Source organism: Halictus rubicundus, chromosome 1 (genome assembly GCF_050948215.1).
Source record: "Halictus rubicundus isolate RS-2024b chromosome 1, iyHalRubi1_principal, whole genome shotgun sequence".
Lineage (NCBI taxonomy): Eukaryota > Metazoa > Arthropoda > Insecta > Hymenoptera > Halictidae > Halictus > Halictus rubicundus.
The window spans coordinates 22,921,947-22,947,999 of NC_135149.1; the positions used below are offsets into that span (position 1 = coordinate 22,921,947).

Below are 26,053 nucleotides of genomic sequence, written 5' to 3' on the forward strand. Positions count from 1 at the left end.
AAATTTTCTTCGTAACAGTAATTGGGTGCCTTACCCTAGACTACATTCTGTTATTCTACAAATTTTAAAAATGCTTTAAGTTGATTTTCAGGTTGAAAATAGTGTGACGATATATTTAAATTTCTCTCATATAGTTACTGTATAAAGCATGTTTTTGCATTTCGTCTCCAAGCATATTTTCATTCCAAGTTTTTATTTTAAATCTTCGTGATTCATATATGGCACTGCGGACGTGTCGGACACCGACAGATTCTTGGGGGCTGAAATTATCTTTGAAAATGAAAATTCGCAGTCCGATGAGGATGCGTCAGAAGAATGTTTGATTGATCATTTCCGCGTTGGTTGGTCCCTTCCTCGAATTAATCCGGCTACCAATGACGTCATTCGCGGGCATTCATCGGCCAGCAAACGGATGTAGGACACATAGTCGCCGGCGGAACTGCGGAGTTAGTATTCACGCAATCCGTGGATCCTGTCGGCCAGGTTTTATCCAAGAGCGAGAACTCGATAGGATATTAGGGTATTACGAACGAACGTTATTCAATAGCGGATCGAACGCCTCTCGTTGCATCTATGCAACCCCTCGTCTACCACATCCCTCCATCCTATGATTCATGCCGAGAGCATGTTCTTGTGTTGCGCCGATGTTTAGATCATGCTGACCGCCTCTTTCTCTCTCTCTCCCTGTGTTTTCAATAGATGTGACCGTGTCTGATGAATATTGTACCGGCACTTAATGGTCGCGAGCTAAACCAATTACACATAATTATCGTCTAGATGTGAAGCCTAGAGGGACTCTACCATTTCGGAATTGTTTGCAACGAAACTAATTGATATAATAATTTAAAATTTGTTGAGTATGTTTGCTAGGCTTCGAAGAGTTTCGATATATTTTTTGGTTTCGACTATAGCGATTTTTTCTAAAGTTATGGCGACTTCATTGGAGAACTGCAAAAAATCAAGGATTCTTCTACTTCTGTGGTCGAAAGGGACTGCTTTAGGAATTTATCACGGGATAACTGCTTAATAGATCGGTTTCAAACTTTCTGAGTACATTCATCCATCTTTAGGGAGTATAGAAATATTTTTTGTTTGCGACAATAGTGATTTTTTCTGAGGTTATAGCGACTTAATTGGAGAACTGCAGAGAATCAAGGTTTCCTCTACTTTGATAATCGAAAGAGGATGATTTCGGAATTTATCACAGTAAGAATAATAAATATATCGATTTAAAACATTTTGAGAATATTTACCAATCTTTGGGGAATGCAGAAATATTTTTCCTTTGCAAAAATAGTGATTATATGCAATGCTGCGATGTCATAGCTTTAGAAAAATCACGTGGCTGGCCAAAGGCGATCCCATTCTCCTGTCACCTACTTCATACCGAAGTAGAGCATTCAGATGGAAATATAATCACACGAAAGGTCTGCTAATTTCAAGCCCGCTTAAAACGACTAAAATCGCGGCAAGTTATTATATGAAGAACGCGAGCTCCTTCAGCGAGGAACCAGATCGTCGATCGTTCAAGTAGGTCATTTTAATGGGAAACGGTAGAGTTTCTCGCGGATGGCGAGTGCCGGGTACAAACAGGGACGGTCTTTACTACGGTTGATTTAGTGCCCGGCCACGAATTTATGCTATTTCCTTATGAGCGTACTTTTTCACTCGTCGGTTGCGCCCGTTTCTATGTGTCCGTGAAAATAAGAAATAGCGCGGCAAAGCGAAACTTTTCGATGCTCCATTTTTCAAGACACGGTGGAAAAAGGTTTCCCCGGTTTCTGGGCCAACCCGAGCAGAAATATTACGTTTTTCTTCGTCGATACGTTCGCCCGCGCTAAAGATCAATAGGGGAGGGTATAAACTGGAAATCTCGTCGATGAGAACTCGCCGGGAATTGATAGCGACGCGATTCCCGGGCAATTAATTGAAAAATTCAATTTTCCAACCGATCGGGCTCGAATGATCATTATTATTTATCGCGCGATTGTTTCAGCGAATACGCACCTGTGCATCGCGCTGGTAAAACATTTAACGTGGTTGCACAGAAAAAAATTTTTTTTTTTAGTCATTGGAACGGTGTACGAGGATATAAACATTTTTTAGAGATTATTTATTCAAAACACGGTACTGAATGTCGACTACGATTTTTAATGATAAAGCTAAAAGGCAATATTAATTTATTTAGCATTCAAAAAAAGGGAAATCTTCTTCCTGTAAATAGCTCTTCTTTTCTGGATCAGTGTTTTAAATGTTTTATGAAAAACATGTTTTTAAATGTGCAGTATGGACCCTGTTTGCATTGTTTAAGATTAAAATTTTGTAAGATTAAAGTTCCGAGAAATAACAATTTTTAATAAACCTCTAGATAGATTTAATGCTTGTCTGTACTTAAACCTACACGATAATAAAATAATGATGACCAAATTTTAAATAAGATTAATTTATATGAAATATGAATAGAATATTTATTATCTCATGTAAAAACAATTTCTTGCGAGAAATAATTGTAGCATACAATGCAAAGCTTCACGTGGAAAAATCAATAGACTGAATAGAATAATTTATGAATGAGGGTTACTCATCTTTTAATGCAATATTCACAATTGCTGACCCCGATAATGAGACCACGTTATCTAGTCATGCATGATTCACAAGTTCGTCTCGTCTCACGATGCTTTGAAACCTACCACACTATTGTCGATTATTGATGCAACATTATTTTTTATTTACCACCAAACAGTACTGTGAGAATAATATAAGTATAGTTTCGTTGAAAAAAGGTTTCCTTGACCCCTGTCCACACAACGAGTCAGTATAATGAAGATTTAAAACAGAATCAATACTAAATATAAATGTTTTTCATGAACCTGAGACTGTTAACATATTGTTGACAACTTAATAAAACTACAAAAAAGGGAAATAAACTCCTATTTGGTTCCTACAATTAAAGCAAACAATTTTTAATTTGCTTAAAGATATACAGAAAAATATCTCAGTGGTTGATTTAACTGTATTTTTTCTTTAAAAAATATAAACACAAGAAGTTGATGAACCTAATTCTAAAGAAATGCAGAATTTCTTAAACTCCAGAAAATTATCATTTCTTATTTTTTTAAACATCATTATTTCTAATAGCGGGACTCTGTGAAAGCTGATCCAAAGGCAATAACTACCAGAATAATTTTAATTTAAATTTTAATTAAAAAATGGCCTGTTGACTATAAAAGTGTTTCAAGGAAAAATGAAATTACAACAAAACTCCTCGTTTTTCCGGTCGATGTACGACCACCAAAATTCCTCCGATAAATTTCCAGGGTCTTGATCGCTTTAATTCGAAGAAAGGATTCTAACAACGTGAGGAACAATTTGCGACGAGTTTCGTGTCGCAACAACGCGGCCGGGGTGCGGTTTTCGCAGCATTCCCATCGTTTTTCGTCGCGTGTTCACTTAGTTGAATATTCTACTAGAAAACCACAGTATTTTTTTTTTAGGAAATTTCTCGCATACCCTAACGAATGCGCGTCGTTCGCGTAAACAATTTTTATGCGCAATTTCGAGGCGCATCCGTCGGACGCGAACCCAACAGTAAATTCGCTTAATACGGCGTGCATCTGGACCTCGCAAGTCTCAAATTTTATGCTCGCCACGCGCGACCACCGAAGTGGATTTAATTAAACTTTCCCGGAATTTACGGTGTCCTTCACCCCCCGGGAACCTCCCAGAGGAAGATGTTGCCCTTCTTAGTCGGGGTGCCACTGTGTAATTTTTATGCGGAAAACCTTGACCGTGTCCAATTACTGCGCTTGTCGGCGAGCAACCAGCGAATGTGTGTTGAAAAACGAAAAAGAGAGCGGAAAAATTTCCAACGTGCGCCTCCGACCTCCCAGCAAGCTGGTTATTTATCGCGGAAGAAAGTTTTAGAAATTGTTTTGTGTGTTTTATAACTTTTCTTTTGCCCCGTACCGTAGGTACTCGATGGGTCGACTTGACTCTTCATTGTTACTTGTTTTATGATTTTGTGAAAAGTTATTGCTTGCACTTTGTACACTTGTTTGCGTTATAACAGCAATGTCGATACTCTCTTTTATTACAGAATCATTTTCCACTTTTCATTTCACCAAAAGTTTCTGGATTTTGAAGAAAGATTCGAGTATAGGAAGTGAAATGTTTCAATTTTGATAATGCCTGAGTAATTGACTGACTAAGATTGTGTAGCTCCGTTCGGCTTAGATCAAGACTTTACTGTACTAAACATTTGCAAACCAGGAGAGTAGGAAATTAATTAAAAAAATTGTCTTGACAATGTCTGATGTCAAAGTATGTATCTCCATGGAAGCAACTAACGTTTCCATTTTGACAATATTTAAAATTTGCATTCGGGGACTACCGGGGAGGTTATAAAACGGCTAAAAAATTTATGCTCAGGTCAGATCACGATTTCTTTCTTAAAATGACTGGTCGCTCAGTATCAAATGCTCTCAAGTTGAATAATAATAATTTTTAAAGTTTGCAAGCTGAGGCATAGGCGAGTCGAAAATAACTAAAAAAATTATTTTTACAATATCTGAAGTCATGTACCTCCATGGAAAAGACCAACGTTCCGATCTTTACAATACTTAAAGATTTGCAATCTGGGGAATACGGGGGTGGCTGTGAACCTGTTCGAAAAATTCTTTCAATGATGTCTGACGTAGGTCACGGTGTCTCGGTTAAAATGACTGGTGTCTCGGATCCAAATGCTCGCGGGTCGTATCGATTTCTCGGTCCCGATAAAAATTCCGTTTCGCTGCGGATCGGGGGTAGTTTCTTTTCACGTGTGCGCGCGTTTCATCAACGTTATGCAAGCATAGGAAAGTTCGACGCGAGAATGGATCGGACGTGTGTGCGTGCCGAAAGTGGTATCACTGGCCCGTTTTCGTGAAATCGATACACATATCTTTCGCACACGTGTATTCTACACACTACCTCCCCTATGGGGTAGCGTACGGCATACACAGGAGCGTGCTTCGCCGTTTCAACAATGGCGTGCCATTTTGCCTCGCAGTTTCCCGACGTTTTATTTCCCGGATCTGGGCTTTCCTTTCATCTATATTGAAGTCCTTATTTCCAAGATGGATGTCTTTTTCCTTTTTTTTCCTCTCGCTCTTCCGCGTGTTTCTTTCGGAAGGATATTGGAACTTGTAACTCGTACACCGCGAACTTCGTGTTTTCGGTTTTTCTGTTTTCCGCGCGCCATTTTGCTTCCCTCGTAGGAAATAAAATAGAACGCTTATGTGTTGGAAGAGAGATCAGTGTGGTTCTGGTCATTATTGATTTCGACGGATTTTTACGCAAAATTGCCTGCACTGATTGCAAGATGCAGTTCTGTTCTCAGCTTTCTGGGAACCATTTCCTTTTCTTTTGGTGGGACACGGTGCCAGAGGTTAAGCAAAATAGGAAATCTATGTCTTGGAAGAAAATTTAATTTCTAGACTGCGGGCTCGAGTGGAAGGAAAACTGCAGCCCTCGATTTCGCCAATTCCCAAAATTCCTAGGGACATTAGGGCCTTGCAGAAACGGCGAGACGCGTCTGGGGATATTTCAGCCCAGCCAGGATAATTCACGGCCGTACCCTTAGAACCGGTAATATTCCTGGCTCTCTCGTGACACCTTCCAACGATGTAAATCACCCCCACCGGTTCGAAAAGATGAAGAGCCAAGGGGGTCGGATGGGTGTTCTGGTAAAGTGGCTGGGAAACTCGGGGACGTCGTTTTTTTTCGAAAAATAATTCTCGGATCCTCGACTGCTCCCTCGTCGCAGTCTTCCCATTAAAAAGTTTGATTCGTGGCTTCGACGGGATAGAGGATTCTCGTTTTTCGTCGAAGACGAAGAGTCTGTGGGAACGTCGGATGACATTCTAGCGACTTCGAAGGCCTCGGCGGGCGGACCAACGGATCCGTTTCAAATCTTCTGCAGTTGGCGACAATAATTTATCGTCCGCCATACTCATCCCCCCCCGGATCACCCCCGCAGCTTTTATTCGGATTACGGTGCTCCGCGACAAGCGTTCGCCCGCGTGTGCTAATAGTCGGTCATATAAGTCTATCTGTTCGTGCCGAGCTATAATCCTGTCATTGTTCATTAACCGTCGCTCACCGGAGCCATTTCGACCGACAGGAAAATGTTTTTCATTATAGTCCGTATTATAGAAACCGAAAAATTGATTGGACACGATGTGCGATATACGGCTTGCGTTGCTGGCAATTTTTGTTTATTAACCCTCGTTCGATTCCTACTCTCGTACATTAATGCTGAAAGCACCGGTTCTGAAACCGTCAAACGACTAGTTACATACATTTTATTTAGATTTTTATTTATTTAGAGTAACCAGATATATTAGATTTCTTTAGGTTAGATTATTTTTATTTATTTATCTATTTAGATTCATTCAAACGTATTTCCTGCGAACTACAGTGATTTCTCTATATATGTCGCCACGACCTCGATGATAAATGTCGCAGAATTATCCCCACTACCACGAGGTATACTCCGTGAGGGGTCACGAAGCTCGAGAGGCCTCGAACGCCGAGGAGTGTAAACATAACACCGCTTGGTTATGTCTTCTGGACGATAGACGACGCTGGCAAGGCCTGTGTTGTTGACGTAAATCGAGAATCCACTGTACTTAGAATTGCGGATCTTTATGCATTTATGGCGTCTGAAAATGAAAAAAAATATTACAATGTATTTTTATTAATTTTGGATCTACGAAAGCCATCAAAAGTGAAAAATTTGCATAAATATCCGCAGTCTACTTAGAATGCGAATGTTTCAAGTTTGCATATTTTTTCGTTTAAATGATTTTCACGAGTATAAAAATCCTGTTAGTGATATCTTCCGAAGGATAACATTTTGTTGGACGAATCGTTGAAACAAAGTAAATCTCGATCCCCAAAATCGTTTGTCGGCGATCGAATCGTTAACAAGTCACAGGGCTCGTTCGATCCGGTCCTTTATGGGCACACAAAGCCATAAAGCTTATCTCTATAGGCCAGTATAAGAGATTACAATATTCCCTTTGTTATTTCACCGTGACAGGCTCGTCGAGCTGAATCTATTGTAATGGCGACACCATTTCCCCGAAATTTCTCCTTACGCTACTTCTGGATCCGGAGATAAGGTATCCTGCGTTCCCGTGGGATTACCACGATGTCCTGTTCCTTATCCTTGCTTCTTGGAATAATCCACCGACTCACAGGAACCTCTCACGTATACGATCCCACGCAAACGGGTCCTTCGTGAGACACTTATTGTTAGGGGATGTCCCCTTTTCATTTCAATCGCCTCCGTTTCCTGCCTCGATTTTAATAGAACCGCCTAACTACCCCTGTTTCAGAAGACTCGAATGCCATTCGCGAAAGTTGCACAGTAGAACGGTTTAAAAAGTGTTTATTAACTGGCCCACCATTTCAACGTTTTGGTGAAACCTCGTAGTTTCGTTCGGTAAAAATTCACTCGCTTCCGATGTCTTTGCACGCTTAATAGGAACGTTCTACACTTCTCAACCATTTTACACGTTGGCATTCCATCGCCCAATAAAGTAAGTTTTAACCCTTACGCGAACTATAGAGCCGACGCAGCCTTATTCAAAATGCTAATAATTATTGAAATTTTTCGTAATACCTGTGGATTTACACTAGTAATGATTGCACTAGGTCCTTTGGCTGGAAGATGTAAACACATCTTACTGTTATTACTATTGTATATAAAATATACAATTATTGAGATTGACAGATGCATCGCAGAGGAATTGTGCAGTAAGTCTACTTCTTTTAATGTACAAAGTATGGAAGGGTGGTACACCCGAGTAGGGGATGATTCGACATATAAAAATAAGTCGGAGAAAAGCAATTTTTTCGTTTGACGCCCCCCGTTTTCGAGAAAATCCAGGTCAAAGATCCACAGGAAGTAGAATCGGTCGATCTTGATCAGACGTGTCAGACACCACTTTCAAACTCGATTTTCTCGAAAACAAAGCCTGAAATGAAAAAATTGTATTCTTCATTTTCCACTTATCTTTTTATATTACAATAAATATATGTATATATGTATACGTGTGCCTGTATATCACAATAAAAATCGAAAAGTTTACTGCTGTGTGGACTAAGAAAGTGTCCACATATTATCGAGTGCAAATGTAAATGAAGTTTGCCGAGGCGCAATAAACTATTTATCGACGTTGCCGGGGCCGTTTAATTCTACTTAGGCGAACAGCGTCGAAGTTCGTTGCCCCCGTACGGCCGCGTAAAAACATAATCGTGGAAGCGAACGGTACGACGGTTTCGGTCCACGTTTTATGTAACGCTTGCCACACCCCATAATACTAAACACCAGCGTAGAACAGCTTCTTCGGTATCTTTGCCGGAAACTTTCCGAGAGAGGCAGTTGAATGTTTAATCGATTTCATCGGCCTGTACGCCGCCGCGCCGGTTTCATTAGTCTCGCTGCCATATTGCCTAACCGCACCTCACCCCCGGGTATACATACCACGGGTAGATGAATATTTCGGTAAAATCGTCGTTCACCATCACCATGCCGAAAGTACCGGGGCCCTGAGTGCTCGGAATTAGCATAAATTCTGAACACCGTGCCGCGTTTTCTCGAAAACCTGGCCGAAATCCAACTTTCGATGCTACCGTTGCAGATTTGTTGCACACACAGATCGATTTACACGAAATTAGCCAGTTTGGTTGTATAAAAATGTCCTTCAAACGGTAAAAAAAAGTACACTAACTCCTAGTCGTTGTAATTGAGGTAAAATTTTATATAAAAATTCACAGTCTGTTCTCAATGTTATTACAGTCGTATATCTTTTTGGTATACATTGGGCGAACGAATTGTTAGAGGTACTTGCATAAATTGTCAAACTTACATTTGAACAATCAATTTTTCAATGAAGGTCTAGTTACATTGAATTCTTATTTTTGGGAAGTACTGAGTTTTTGTTGCAATTGCAAATGCACGTTTGGACGATAGCAAATGTATTTTTTGTACTGTGGCTCTAATAATTAGACCCTCCGTGTTAAATTTGGTATTTTTCAAAAGGATACTCGAGTTTAGCAGTCTGAAAAATGCAAGAATTCCCTTTGAATATCCCTTTGCAGAAAGGGACCGACCACTCATTAGCGTTGCAACGTTGCACAATATTGCAGCTGCAACTGCGACTGTCACACAACCTAGTCGGCGTTCGACGACAATATCGGATACGTATAAATTCCATGGTATGCGATGGATTTCGTTCTCCGATTGAACAGCAAGCGGTTCTATGGATAAAAACAAATGGAAACATAGGATGGAAGGTTTTTCTCTATGTGCCTTCGGATCGGAAAAAGTGATTTTGAGAATTCATCGACCGTTGCCGCGTTGTTTTACGGGGCTGGCTACTGTTCGCTGTTTCTACTCTAAACCGATGCTTTGTTAAACAAACCTCAATAGAAAAAATCCTACACGCTGTTCCGAGCTTTAGTGTTCGGAAAGCTGATTCTTTCACGACTGCACGGATAGCAATGTTTAGAATTGTCCAAGCAGCTGTCCATTTTTTTCCCCCGACATTATTAAAGGTATGTTCGCTGGGATTTTTCTTAAACTTGATTAAATAGCCTGAAATCTAACTTGATAAGAGCTGATAGTAATTACATAGAAAGTACCACTCATCTTCGATTTTTATGAAATCTAAATATGTTATGCAGCTACACATTATGAACAACTTATTCCTTTTCCAATATAGGGGTGTCGCTTGCATGTAATCTTTTTTATCATTAACAAGTAAAAATAAGACGATTAAAACTTTTGCATACGCATAATACAATTTTGGAGAGAATCAATGCGTTTTTATTCAACTCCTATTTTTTATGAAAAAGTGATTCATGGTCCCAAAAAATTTCACATTGAAAAGGGCGCTCAAAAGTCAATAGGAACAAACTTGCAGCGCAACTCTTGCTCGGAGCGTTCACTCCTTCATTACACATACCTTCATTAGGCAATCGCGATCAAATCACCGAACCGTATAATCGAGATCAAAGCTCGTTGCACGCGAGTATCGCCTAGCGGGGGAATAAATCACGCGGTAATTTCGCAAATTCGATTTGCCGGGTACGCAAAGGGCCCAGGGCCGAGCAGCGAAAACTTTATTCTACGATTCCGCGATTTATCTTCGGTTCGCGGAACCGGCCATTCGTCGGCATATATCAATAAACGAAACTGCCGGGCCACCGGCAATAATTTAATATTAGAGACTCGACGTCATAGTTCTTTGCCGGTTCCATTCGCCCGGCGTTATCGATCGGCTCGCCGACATAACTTCCCATTACGTCGCGCCGTGTATCTTCCATAGGGATATGAAACCGCAGAGTATAAAAATTTATCTCGTTGCCACGGTCCGTGTATACGGAAGCCGACTGAGACAGAGAAAAAGAGAGAGAGGGGGGGGGGAGGGAGAGAGAGAGAGAGAGAGAGAAGGTCTGGGCAACGAGAGACCGATCTGTCTCAATTTCTCTTCCCGGATGCAACGAGAGGTCTCCAGGACGAAAAGCTAAGTCTGTATTACGTCTGGCGTACCTTATATTATTGTAAAACGGGCGGCGCACCCTTTTGTTCATAACTGAAAAATTTCGCGCCGCTGCATGACCGATGTACTAAAAAAAAAATCGCACATCAAGTTTTAGGGGTCCGTTGCAAAAATATTTGAATATATTGAGTAATTGAATATACAGGGTGTGGTCGAATGAATGATGCCGGACAGGGGATGATTTTACATGTCGAAATAAGTCGAGAAAAGGGAATAACATTTTTTCGTTTGACGCGTTGTTTCCGAGAAAATCCAGTTTAAAGATTCGCAGAAAGTAGAATTGGTCGGCCTCGGTCGGACGCGTCATTCCTATGCAATAGCATGTGTATTCGCTGCATCTTCAAACTCGGTTTTCTCGAAAACAAGGCGTCAAACGAAAAAATGTTATTCCCTTTTCTTCGACGTATTTTTACATGTAAAATCATCCCCTGTCACACCCTATCTTACAATAAAAATTGAAAAGCCTAGATCCAGTACCGACGACTTTCTCATTATTTTTGACTAATCGCCACTACTTGTAAGACAGTGTCCACACACTTTCGAGACGCAGTGTAAATGTAAATTCAATTCGCCAAAATGGACTATTTACCGAAATCTCTATTTAATTCCCGGTTTGTCATTGTACTATTTTCTTAAAAGAAAAACAAAAAATAAGGGAGAAAGTGAGTGACAAAGAGGGAAAGAGGGGGGAGGTTTGGGGAACGAGAGACCGATCTGTCTCAATTTCTCTTGCCCGATGCAACGAGAGGACGAAAAGCCGGCGCTTGGTGTCTGGCGACTCCACCCTGGGCGACTTCTTTCGACCAAGAACCTTGCTAAACGACGTAACTTTTATCGTCGAGCATCCCCGACTTTGCAAACTGAGCTGTTACAAGACGGCGTTCTCTGATGGAAGGTTCACGGGAGAGGCTCGAAGTCGTTTAAACTTCTATGAGGGTTTGACGCTCGCCACCTCCCCCTTCGAATTGCCCCGAGCGAACCCGGGAAAAATAAGGGACAACCAGCCTCTTCTGGCTTCCTCTCAAATTCAGTTACCTTCGCTCGCAATAACTGCTAATCGTCCTGACGGACCCCGGTAATTTTTTAGGCTCCCTTCTGTCGGCGTGAACGAGAGGAAATTGATTGTCTTTTGCGGAATTGAACAGGCTGCGCGAAATTGAGTGGCGCAATGGAACTGCATTATTGAATTGTAGAATGTCGGACATTCTAGACTGTTTACAATAGTATTTTGATTGGATGTCAGAGAGATGTGCATGATATGTGCGAAAAATGTATGTTCATTGCCGAAGATAAGTGTGACACGTTATAATAACAATACTAGCTTGTTTCTAAGTATTTCTTTATGAAAATTTCATCATTGCATTTGTCACATTTTTCTGATTAAAACGAGACAAAACACGATACAGTTCGGTTAATATTTACTTGTTTAATCCACGGTTTAGTAGAACCTTCACTGTACGAACTAATGGCATCTGAATTTAAATTAAAAGTTATTATCTGTGCAAATCTGTACTAGCTTGTAAATAAAGTTGTATACGGCTTTTGAATGAACTATTCGTATGGGAAATTCGTGTTCAGATAATAAAGAATTCCGATATCGGTTCGGATAATCGAGTTTCTATTGTATCCTGGACTAAACAAGTAAATGTGGTCCAAATTGTGTCGTGTTTGGTCTCATTTTGATCGGAAAAATGTGACGAATATGGTGGTAAACGAATCGTAAAGACATTATTAAAAATAAAGCAATTTTATCAATGGTTTGGTATTGTGTCACTCATCTATCCTTTTATACCTTCGACACTAACAGTAAGGGACGAGCGAATAGCATCAAAACAGAAATTAGAGAAAGGGATAATAGATCCTCGTACAAGATTTTTGCTTGAATTGGCTTCTCGAAAAACTTGAAAAATCCTGCGCAGTATGGATCCAGAGCAGCTTGTATTTTCAAATACCAATGTCCCCCGCATACCGTTATGCGGAAGTGGTTCACCATCGCACGTTCACAATGCTCGGGGGACACGCATTTTTGCTAATACCCGGATCGATTTTGGGGTAGGGGGGTGGGGAGGAAATTTCGTTTTAATTGTTTCCGTGGTCCCCAAAGCTGTCTATCCGAGGCACCACCGACGATATCACTTTTTTAAGAGCTTAACACACATCGGGCCGCCGCGAGCGGCCTCCCACCCGAAAATTCAATCGTCCGATATTGAAATATCTAGTCGGAGTTCGATTGAATCACGCAGTGTAACCCCGGGCCCCAGATTCGTTGATTAAACCGAGATCGCCGGGGCTCGTCAGCCGATCGCACACGAATACACGGATTTTTTTATTCTCTCTCTCTCTCTCTCTCTGGTGCCGTTTTTTGTTCTGTTTTTCGCGTACACACGCGCGGGAGAAAAAAAAAATATGAATGACAACGACAGATTGCATATTAATGACAACGGGCTTACGGCTACGCGAATCCTCTCGATCGCGTTGCCAGCGCGCGATCTTTTTCGGCGAACAGTTTTCCACGGGCTCGTTTTGATAGTCGAATAATATCCAGGGAATTATTTATCGTTTCCACGGCCGGCTGCAGTCGAATAATTTAATGCACCATCGATTGGTGTTGAAAATGTCGGCCGGGAATAAAATTGGCTAGCAAGTGTGCACGGTGCCTAGTCAGTTTTCGCTCTGAACGCTGTAGAATTTGCCGATATCGCGAATTTATGCGAGCTGGCTTGTGCGTTCGGTTCACATTGAACCGGAGTTCGAAAGAAATTTTTATTTTGAATGTTCTCTGAAAGTGCAAATTTTATTGCAACTCGATTTAGTTCGGGTAAAATCAACTGCCCGAATCCTGACAAAAATATTGAAAATGGAATAGAACGATTTTAAACATTTGTTCGAGGGATTCAGGTTATAAATTCCTAATTTCCTGCTTTGAGTTTATGAAGAAAATCCTTGAAAATAACATTTTAAATTGTCCTATCTAACTTTCAACTCTTCAGTGGATTATACTGGTTCTATGTTTTTACGAAGGCCTGTAATCCTTTAGGTTTCCAAATTTTTCATTTTAAATTTATTCACGTTTCCCTGAACCATTTAACAAAGACGTGAGCAAAAATCCCGAAAAATAATATTCCAGATTGTCCTTTCTAGTTTTCAACTTTTCAGTGAATTAACGGCGGCTTAGCTAGTTTTATGGTTTTATAAACGTCCACAATTTTAAGTTTGTAGGAAAGTGCAAATTTCAGTGAAGACTTCAAAAGGTGTTTAAGATCTTTATATGTTAGCTTTGAGAATTCGTAATATAATACATAATAGAAGTTTCCATGCACTGTCTGTTTTTCTACAAATGGAACAAGAAGATGACAGGAAATGGATATTTTCTTCATAGCATAGAGAAAACAGATTTTTCCAAGACGTCTCTGAGCTCGTCTTATGGAATCAAGAAAACAGAATTTTTTAGTGCGACTGTGACGAACAAGTGAGAATCTCGGAAAGTCATTTTACCTGTACGAAAAGCCTTGATACAAACAGAAAGTTATAGTAGGTAGAAAGAATTAAATATTCTACTGTACTGTCTTTACAGAAACTCATATTTTATTTTAAATGAATTCAAGATCAAACAGTCAAATTATCAGCGTTTCGGATTAGCGACAAAATTTTTGTGATAAACTGGCTGTGGCGAGTTAATATACGTGTCTCTATAAGAGGGAGAGAGAGAGAGAGAGAGAGAGAGAGTATAATCAGAAACGAAGGATTATTTCTGCTCGAATTGACCTCAATAGCGCAGAAAGGTTGATATGAAACATTTGAAGCACTTTTCTTCAGGAGAGATACGCTGTTCGGAACAATTATACAAACTCCGAGAACAGTTACGATTAAAGTGTCGACATTTATGCAAATTCTCATCGTTTATAGACGAGTTTCGAGAGAGCCGAGTTAAGTGTAGTTCCATGTTCCCGTGGAAATGCAAGTTTTACGTAAAAATAATCAAAGCCTTCGTTCAATTGCAATATACTTCGCTTTATTCCCTGTCTCGGATCTCCTATTTCTAGAGAGATGCTTCCTGGAGCAGATATATTAATTTTAACCAGTTTGTATAGCTTCGTTAATATTTCTGTGTAAGCTTGAACAAAGTTTCAGATCTATTTTAGCTAGAAGCGTTTGTTCCTTCGGGAACTGGACTCGACTCTTCAAAAATTCATCCATGCTGTTCCAGAATTGTGAGTGGTACAGTTAACTGTTGTGTACTGGTCAGAATTCAATTGGAGCGAAGTTATTTCACGAAACTTTGTTGATTTTAATGATTCATTTATGAAGCTTCCATTAATACATTGGTCACATTTTTCTGATTGAAATGACTCCAAACACGACATGTTTTACGCCACATTTACTCGTTTAATCCACGATTTAGTGGAGCCTCCATTATCCGAATCGATGTTATTTGAATTCTTCCATATTCGAATACTTGTTTCATATTCAAAAAGTTCTATCTAAAGCCATATACAACACGATTTACTATAAAAATTCGATATTTGAAATCAAATATCATCAGTTCGGATAGCAGAGGTTCTACTAAATCGTGTATTACACAAGCGAATACAATTCAAATTGCATCGTGTTTGGTGTCAATTTAATCAGAAAAATGTCACAAATATGATTGTAAAACTTTCATAAAGAAATAATTCAAAACAGAAAAGTATTCAGATTAAATTGACATTGTTTCACCGGCACGCTAGTGTCGATCTTGATGTTTTCGCACGTGTCAAGGCATTACCGTAGTTCTCTAGTCCGTGAATTCTTTCTGGACATCAATTTACCTACTAAATCTTTTTAAATCTCTTAAAAATCGTTTCAATCAGGTCCAACGTCAATCCAAAAGGAACCGAGAACAGCGTTTGACATTTCCCAAATTTTCCGACGCTGTAACTGGCTCGAAGAACCATTTCCGGTGTCGACGGGTAGGTGTCGGGTAACCGTCGGCGTCGTCGGGTTCGCAAGATCCCCGGTTGACGTTTCGGTTCACGCAATATCCGTCATTTCAAACCGTCAGGGCCCGCAGACGGTCGCAAAACAAATCTTCCTCTCGAAACGAGCGACGGGCTGTGTTGCTTTCGGGGGCACCTGGTAATTACGTCTCAACACCTGACAGTTATTACGGCCCTGTCCCCGGTTGCCATGCACAGAGGCCTCATGGAATCCGTGGCCATTAACGAGCCACATTAACCATCGAATGAACCGCGAGAGCCTCTCTCCCCTTCCTCTCCCCCCCTCCCCCCTCTTGGACTTGATAATTAGTCGAGCGAGTTTTGTCGCGGGCGCGTTTTCACCAGGCTGAATTATGCGAGCCGGCGTTGTCGGGGACTGGAAGAAAATTCGGTGGCCCCTTATTATTGCTTGATGAACCACGTTCTCGACCACGGCGCCGTGAAAGACGGAGCTGCAAAGCCGGTGTAATTAATTTATTCAGTCCCGAGGAATAATGAGGACGCACGGTTGAACCGACTTCGGAAGCGGACCAGACGGCGATCGATTGGTTCTCGCTTGGTCGCCTGGTTGGTACCTCGATTGCTTTTCATAGTTGGTACTTTGACATTTTTGGGAACCTACGGAATTCATCGTTCCACCTGACAAAGTCGAGATCGTCTCTTCATAAATGGTTTCGGAGCTCAGATCATCCTCAGTGCTTACTGCGTGTACCTTCTTCTTCTTCATCCGAAATACGACGCAAGTCGGTCCCGGGCCATCGCCTTATATCGAAAGAAAACTGTAGTGACATATCGGCGTGGGTCGGAAATGACTCCGGCATAGGCCTAGAACTCGCAGGAGCCCGAAGGTTGATTATTAAATAAAGTACAATCGAGTACAGAATTCCTGTAAAGATCCTTTTAAAATGTTCTCCTTTTAAACTTCCAGAAGTATTGTATGAAAAACCGTATTGAAAATAGAAATCGCAGATTTATATCCCCGCTCGTCCGATGTTGTCAAATTCGAATCCATTTTCATTAAATCCCATTTAATTTGAAACAACCCCCACCATCAACAGCGTTATGCGAGGTACAGAGCAGCTCGAATAAATAAATATTGCTGAACAACGATCCACACGTACGGCCGTCATATTTCTTAGTTTTCAAATTCCCTTGTACGCCGGGCTCGCTGTGTACACCGGATCCCCAATTAGTTTCTCCATTACCATTGCTGTCCATTGTTCTCGGTTAACAGCGCATCTGGGAGCAAACACGCATTTCCGTCTAGCTTCTCCAGTTACCATTATCAGGCTGCGATAATGCGAGCTGGCAATAACCAACGATTGCCAACCGCGGCTCTCGGGTTTCCATAAAAATGACCGTGTCATATGCTGTGCCCAATAAGGATCTTTCTGACACCTTTTTTTGATGTACGTCTCGAAACATTGATTACGCACATTAATTTATACTAATATTTTATTCACACTGAAGCAGCAACCTTTTCGAACACACCTTGTAACTATTCATAACCAGTCGTTCAGAATTTATAAAACTAAAAAATTTTTTGTTATTAATTATTCTTTTGTGAAACCTCTACCAACATATGTGTGACACTTTTCCGATTAAAATGAGTCCAAACATGACATCGTTCGGAGAATATTTGCCTGCTCAATTGACGATTCAGAAGAATCTCGATTATCCGAACCGATATCTCCATTATTCGAGGGATGAACAGTTCAATTTAAGCGATCCATACACAAAACGATACGCTGTATAAGTCAATGTCTATTTAATCTATTATAGCTAGATAACTGTTCTATTATCCGAATTTTCATGTTTCCCTATTTAATTCGGATAATCGAGGTTCTACTGTATCGTGGACTAAACGCGTAAATATGATGCAAATGGTGTCGTGTTTGGGCTCATTTCAACCACAAAAATGTCCCAAATACGCTACTAAAATCTTCATTAAAAAATCATTAGAAACAAAACAACTTTATCAAGACATTACTGCGAGAAAAAATCGTGCATCAATTTTAAAGAGGTCTTTGTAAAGGGGAGACTTTCGTCTTAAAATTTGTGGTGATATTGTTCCTTAAGAATCCTCGATCCTATCCTATCCTCTATCCTATCCTATCCACTATCCTCGATCCTCTATCCTATCCTCTATCCTCTATCCTCTATCCTATCCTCTATCCTATCCTCTATCCTATCCTCTATCCTATCCTATCCACTATCCTCGATCCTCTATCCTATCCTCTATCCTGTCCTCTATCCTCTATCCTCTATCCTATCCTCTATCCTATGCTATCCTCAATCCTATCCTATCCTCTATCCTATCCTATCCTCTATCCTATCCTATCCTCTATCCTATCCTATCCTCTATCCTATCCTATCCTCTATCCCATCCTATCCTCCATCTTATCCTATCCTCTATCCTCTATCCTATCGTCCATCTTGTCCTATTCTATCTGTCCTATTCTATCTTGTCCTAATCCTCTATGTCGAGGATTGTTTCAATGCCAAATATGTTAGAAAATGTATTTCCTAGTGTTGCGTCTATCATTCGCAGCGGGTTGTTTAAAGTGCAACTCGGCCGAGGTAGAGCGACGTGGGTAGGATCCGTCTAACCTAACCGGTGTATCTCATGGTTGCAGAGTTCTTGGCATGCGTAGGCCGGTGGAGGAACCAGGGGGCGAGCAGAAAAGGACCGAGGAGCATGGCGTAACGCTCGTTTCGGGGGTGGCTCGCAGATCAAAGGACGCGAAAGAGGGTCTGGCCGCTCTCGAGCGATTCGAGGGCCGGTGAGCATCGCGACGGGGCAAGCAACCCCGTTGCCTCGGTCAACGTCTAACAACCCTCCCGTCTGTCACCGTCGACGAACAACAGAACAGGTAGGTCGATCATCTACACTCCCAGTCAAAAAGATTGCTCACGTATCCTGCAACCTTAACAAACGCGAGAACCATCGCAATATTCTTTCGGCTGTTCAAACAATATCTGAGATTGTTTAGAACGTCAAACCTGAAGTGGTGCCACGTTTTTTCAAACTACGAATTATCATACTAGAACCTTCCTAAAATTCTGTATAAATTTTCTCACGTACAAAGGTACATTTAAAGAAATGTATTATTTCAGACTAAATAATCCAAATGTTCTTAAGAAGTTGAAGGCTAGTTGTGTGATGGACAACTAAGAAGAATATATTTCTTGGATCGCAAGAGTTACGAAGAAGTCAAGGATTCTCAAAGCGACTGGTTCCTAATTTTTTTTTGTCACAATTCCTAACAAAATTGTAATAATGTTTCCATCAGAAATTTTCGAAGTCTGAATAGATGCAGTTTATTTTTCTGCTACTTGGTAGTTCTGATGTTAAAAATGTTCATATTATTTCCTAGGTTTGCGAACATGTGCTGTATTTTTGACTGGGGATGTATCTTTCTTTCCCTTTGTTGCTCCCTCAAACGAATTTCTTTTCTCGCTGGACGTGACCCTCCTTCGTGGTCACGCTGGTACCCACGTCATCCCCATCCTCGACAGGATGATCCTCGATCAGGATAGGGATGATATCAGTGCGAGGATAATTAGGCTTGTTAACGAGGTTTATTTGGATCGGGATCACCGTCGCTATTCGGCTGGATTGTCGTTGAGGATCCCCTTTTGTGCGGGATTAATGTATGCGGGCGGAATCGCATGGATAAGTGGGAATATAACTGTTTAGAGGGGTTAAGAAATTCTAGTCTTTGGACTTGGAGTTTGGAGGATTAGGCGTCTGGAGGTTTAAGTATTCCGGACGGCCGAGGGTATAGGGGTTTAAGACTCTACGAGTCTCAGAGTTTCGGCGACTTGGGAGTCTTGATGTTTATGAGCCTATGAATGGAGGGAGAGCCAGGGAAGGTACGATCCTAACCCTCTATAAAGGGAATAGTTATCTATTTAACACTAAACCTACCGACACTTTTTGTATACCTGGTCCTACCGTGCGTAGTCAAAATTACCGGTCCTTAAAAAAAGTTATTGTTAATACATTAAACGTAGATAATAGTCAATTTGTTGCTGAATGAATTAGTATATGAACAACATCCATAAAATAATGATACAAATTTATTTTTATATAATTGCAATTATATAAAAAATACTGCGATGCTCTCTGCTTGATTTACAAAATTGTACTGTATCGTCCACCTTTGCGGTTTGGATGCATTTGCCATGAAACAGTATTATCAACCAGGTACGTGCGTAACTTGATAGCGTCTCATTCAATAAGGCGGCCGATTTATTTTGAGTTGGCCATGCTACTAATTAGTTTAAATGTTTAGTGTACAGACCTACGGAACTCAGTATCCAGTAATCAAGTTCTACTCTAGATGTTGAAATATAATTACTGGAATATCTGATACTCGTTGCAACGGGAATTTTCATCATTGCAAAAACGTATCTCAACGTTGCAAGAAATAACGGCTCGCAGGTGCTAGAGTGCAATTTAATTATAAACCTTTTACCGACCATTTAAATGTTCCCTCGGAATCAAGTGATCATATCCAAATATAAATTGGATATATATATATATATATATATATATATTTATTAAACTGTAGAATGGTATTGTTTATTCGATACGGTCGATACCCTGGGATCATGTAACTTCATTACGTTCGCGCAGCAATATAACCGGCTTATATCGTTTAGATTAAATCCAAACGCGTTCGCGCATTTCCGGAAATATATAATCCGAGCATCATATATTTTCAACAAAGTGTGATTTGTGGCTCAGGCACGTACGACAAAGGGCCCTTTCCTATATTGTATCCCGTATCTCATGCCATCAGTCGATTTATCGACAAAAATTTTTAAAAAGCACTTGCATATAAAATTATTATTCCGTGTACATATGTATTTACGTTTTAATTTGTATTATATTGTCCTACAATTTATGAGAGGATAGTTCATTCTTACCAGAGTGCAGATTTTTATACAAAATAAAAATTGTCTGCAGACAATCGCAAGGTACGGGAACTTCATAGACATTTATTCCTTTTTAAAATAATTTCAGTGACTTGAAAATAATACAACAGAAAATAATTTTAATTACTTTAAATGTGTTTATTCGTTTAAATTCCATCTACTCATTTTTTTTGTCAATGCATAAAGTCTGCTGTCTAATTCTCACACTATTAGTATACTTCTCAAGAAAAATACACAAAAGTCTACTTCAAAACTGTCACATTTATATTTCTATTATAAGGAATTATTTAGTATTACCTAAAAATTCCCAAAAATCACTCGCCCTTAAAACTGTTAAATTTATATTTCTATTGTAACGGTTCATCGAGTATTATCTAGAAATTTATAAAAATCATTCGCCTTTAAAACTGTTAAATTCATATTTCTATTTTAATGCAGCTTTGAGCGTTTTCTAAAAATTCACGAAAATCACTCGTCTCTAAAATTAATATTTCCTTTTGACGAACCATCCAGTTACCTCTTTGTTTCGCGAGACTTGTTATAAATCGCAGCTAGTAGTCGTAAATTTTAATTCTCAGCTATACCTACTCCGTTTTCGTTTCTGCATTCTTGAGTTCGGGATTATACGCACGGATGCCCGTATTTTCTAAGGATTTGAAGAATTCGAGGGTTCCCGTTGTCCCATGGTAAAGGCACGTCCTCAAGTACAGGCTACCGCGGTTTGGAGAGTGAATTTCGTGGTTTAGCATGCCGACCTGACATACCGCCATGGAACGTTTGGCGACGTGGCGACCGCAATTGCGGCCATGTCGTCCTAACACCTTCTAGCAAAAGCCCGTGTTATGTACGCGGTAATAAGGGAGCTAATGTCACCCGAGAAAAATATGGCTGGATGCGGCCGTGCTCATAGTTAGTTGCGTTTTGGCCGTAATTAACTCAAGAAATCCGATAACTTACCGTCTGGTGAATCTGGGCTGGCCGCTAAATTAGCTTCATTTGAAATACTTATTTAACATTCCAACGAAAATGCAATCCAAAATTGATTCGAAGAATTCCCTTCAAATCCAGTGAATTTTTCGTAAGAAAATAGAAATGATGATTTGTGATCATGATTTTGTGATTCGATTTTTTAACACGATTTCGTAATTATTGAGGCACGATCGTCCACCTTTAATCTAAGCGCCTGAACTTGATTGATCACAACCTAAAATTGATTCGAAAACGACCCAGCTTTCCCATAAAATCCGCAGACGATCAATTACGATCGAATCCGAATACAAAATTGTCTCTGAAAATAGAGGGAAACGCGTTTGAAGAGTCCCCGACCTATCGAGACTTCTGCAGTAATGGCAGGATTTGAAATTGAAAATAGGTCTGCCGGGGAATCAATGAGTATAAGGGTTCGCTGGTAGGCAATCGCGATGCAGCTGCAACGTTCATACGGGCAATATTAAATTTTCGTTAATGGGGACGTTAATATGATAATTGACGGGGTATGTAAATGGGAGCGGCTCGGCTCGGGGGTGTGGTATAAAAATGGCGGTTGTGGGAGGAAGAAAGGAAACCGGTGGGCATAGCCTGCGGAGATCGTTACGAAGTCACTAATTCTCGAGTGCAGATTTCATTAAAGCAGCTCGTTTAAAATGTAATGCCCCTCGAGATCCGCGTATTACGACCCCGGAAACCACTTCTTCCTTGAAATCCGTCGGTCAATCCTCGAGATACGGTGCTCCTGCTGAAGAATCCTTCAGCGAGCGTCTTGTATACGTTTTCTCCTTGTCCTGCGCGCGAGAGGTCGCCCGGAGACAAACTGAGAATCGCATCGAGCAAAGTAATACCGATCTTGCAATTCTTATGCGCTCGAGACAACAAATGTGTTGCATAATTCTGCTGGAAATTGCAATTACAGTTTTATCAATGGAGATTGTCAGTGATTTACTTTCGAGTTTTAAATTAAAATGTACCTCTTGCTGTTAATTTTAGCGTAACACTGTTTATTTTTGGATAGAAAAATTATCTAGACCATTGTACAGTGAATTTTTATAATATTGTAGGATTTTATATGAATATGTGTGTTTGTAACTTTTGATGAACAGTACATTGAAACTAGGATAATTACAAATAAATCACAGTAAGTTCTTTTTTACTTCAGAAGATTCTTGCAAGCTGCAACTGCAGGCAGGTCCTCTGGTCTTCAACCTAATTTTGGGGCAATTTTGGCCCATGTGTGGGAGCTTGTTTTCGTAGGACAAATGTTTCCCTGCAGCTTGGTAGTTCGTGGGAAACCAAAGCACCGTGATTCACGTTGCACTAATATTCCTACATATATTCGAACGCACCCCGATCTACGTCTTCCGCCATTCCTTGTAGCCGGTTGCTGAAATTCGATTTAATCGCACACGACCGGCATTATGTGTATATTCAGCGAACGGACCGGGCGATTCATTTGCATTTATAACGCCCGCGGCACGTACTACGCTCTAGAGACCGATAAACATTACATAATAAATAGACCAACATAATGGGGAGCTGTAATTGCTCGTTACATATGACTAATTCGCCTCGACGATATAAGATCGACGGCCGGCTGTTAATTAATTTTTTTTTTATTTAGCCCACCGCCGAACGCAGAATGGGGAGCAACTGGTTCGTTTGCTTATTTATAAATTTGCATTGAACATTACACTGCCTATATGTAAATCAGTATGGAACAATATACAGGGTGTCTCAAAATTCAATCAACTATGGGTGGTTGTTGAGGTCATGTGAAGCGACATTTTCCTTTGCAAAAATGTCCGCCACGGCTTTGTTAAAGAGTTATTAACGAAAAACACGGACCAATCACAGCGCGGCTCTGAGCCGATCCACTGAGCGGGAGCGTTGGTGTTATGCCGCGGTGATACAGTGAACAAGAGAAGCAGCAGCAATTGATTTATAATAATTAAAACTAGCTTTTTCAGCCGTAAATGCACTTGCTGCTTTGAAATGTGTACCCACCGACGTCTCTGTCGTGTTGCGCGCATCTTCGCTGCGCAGCGGCGCCTCGTGGATGTGGATAGACAGCATAAAAAAATAAAAAAAAAAACATAAATATAAACATAACATAAATATTTTTTGTTTTGCTATATTGACTATTGCATTGACAGTATTAAGTATTGTGTGTTTCAGTACGATTCTTCTCTACGTTCAGAATTTGTCTAAAAGAAAACTGAAGATCAAAAACTGTTTATTCTAGATTTTTTGTGCATTGTTTAAAGAGTATAAAAATATTTTTTTGTGTTGACGTTATATGTCTGATATTCGAAGAACGTTTGTATACAATTCTCGTGTGAAGTCTAATCAAAAGATTTTGTCGGAGAGGTTTTGTATTGCGGATGAATATTCACAAGAATTGTTCTTGTTCTTGCGTTTACAGTGCGTTTTACCTGTGTCGGGTGTTTCCAGAAATTTTTAAACACTCGCGTGGCTGGTTAGATATTTTAAGCCTCGCGTTTGTCGATAAAAACCGCCGCCGGTGGCCATTATCTTAATTTATTCAACGCGGGGGCAGCGTTCGAGATTATTAAAATCACACCTGGTGCCGCGCCATTGTTTGTCCGAAAATTCTAGTATATTATTTTAAAACCTGTGATATTAGTTGTACATATTTCATTCGCATTAATCTCTGGCAATTACTGAGATCCAACGAACAGTTACAATTTATGCTTTATGCAACGAGACTTTTTACGATTTAGGAAAAATTGTTATTCGATTGTTGTGGCTCCAGAAATTGTGTACAACGACGCAATCTTATTTGAAATTGATCGATTAAATCTTTTACATTTTATTAAAATGATAAATCAACCTCTATAATACGAAGAGGGATGAAATTATATTTTTACAGTAAGCAACCATCTTTACAAATCATAGAATACAGAATTCAATATAATCCATCGTCAGTATTACTTTCAATCAATGGAAAGCTTCAACGAAACACATTATTTCTCGGTGCCAATCTTGACACCAACGTTTGCACAAACATTCCCGAGTCAGCTTATTAATTATGAACTGCCAATGCCGCGCATTACTGGAAATCATTGGCTGCAGTACACCGAGATGAAAATACAATATAATTGTCATTTAATTATCGATTTGGCGGAGCTCGGGGGCAATGAATTTTCCTTGAATCGCCTCTTTCCTCGATTAATCGAGGTTTATGTAAATTTGCGGTAGGATAATTACAACCGTATTTGATTGTTGTCTTTGTAGTCCGTGCGTGTTGTTTTGTGCGAAGTAGGAGATTTTAGAGAAATGTCGAGATTGAATGTATTAGCATACGTGAATTAAGCATACAAGTAAGCTTCAAATTACACATTTATCATTAGCTTATTAAGTGCAGAAAGAATTTTCGCAAATTATTTATGGGATACACGAATGTGTAAAATGTAAAAAAACCTGAACACGAACCAAAAGTACTAACATTTGTACTACATGTGAAGTTTTAATCGGCGTAGGAAATCTTTCCCTGGTTTTTACATAATAATCTATGAACACAGAAATTTGCATAACAATCCGTAATCTAGGAATCAACTTTATAAAAATAATCTTTACAACCTTAAGCAATATATAAAATGAAGAAACCGTCATTCTGACGTAGTATCATTGTCTACCAGTCAAATGATTATTTTATATATTTTATTTTACAATTATTGAAACTGCCTTTTAATGGACAATGGTTGAACAATTTTATTCGAGAACATATTATGATAAAAGTCGTGAAAAATTCTGGAATCTTGAGTAATCTACCCTGAAGGAGATGCATATAAATATTCCAATAAGAAATTAGTAATAAACAGACCCATTTGTATTGTATTTAGTAATGTGGGGGAATGTATCCCGGCGTTTCAAGCTTATTAACAGGATCCAGTGACTTTGTCGTAGTAGTCGGGCGTTCGGTTTATTAAACGAGTTACAATCCGTGTTAATTACGCAGGGGGTTTAAAAAAAGCGACTCTCTTGAAAGTTAAAGCTTTTCTCCCGGGGAGCAAGATCGAATTAACCCTCGGGGGATTAGACGTTCATCGCGCTAATATTTATCGACTTTCTGAATTTAACTAATGAATGAAAGGTCTGGCGAATAATGTCGTCCGCCGTAGCTCGAGACAGGATCGGCGAAGAAAGAGAGTAAAAGGAGGAGAATGAGCTGGGACCTCTTTTATTGTAACACGTCTCTAGTCGAGACGAAAACTAATGACGGAAACGAAAAATTTGATACATTTATTCTTGGGTCGTTCGACGTATACGCGAATAATCTTTTAATCCTATAATAGTATTAAATTTATTCAGTAATTCCGTCGAGAGAATTTTTCTGGGCGAATTTCCTGTCCCACTTGCACGATCCCCGGGAACGATAACGAGTGCCTTCAATTAACTTAATTTACGAAACACGTTTCTACGTTATTTCGCCGGCGGAGCGGGTTAGCACACACCACGGACCGGGCGAACAATGATTTAATCGGTTGTTGTTTAGAAGATGAAAATAAA

At 40.0% G+C, this 26,053-nt stretch overlaps 1 protein-coding gene across 6 annotated transcripts in view; it reads left to right on the top strand.

The window, feature by feature from the left end:
• The window catches only part of Rho-5 (rhomboid-5), a 365,864-nt gene that overhangs the window by 21,728 nt on the left and 318,083 nt on the right, over positions 1-26,053 (top strand). For all 6 annotated transcript variants that reach the window (XM_076794749.1, XM_076794766.1, XM_076794785.1 and 3 more), the window contains exon 2: positions 18,223-18,459. The gene's annotated coding sequence lies outside the window, so the exon portion shown is untranslated. The remainder of the gene's footprint in view (positions 1-18,222; positions 18,460-26,053) is intronic.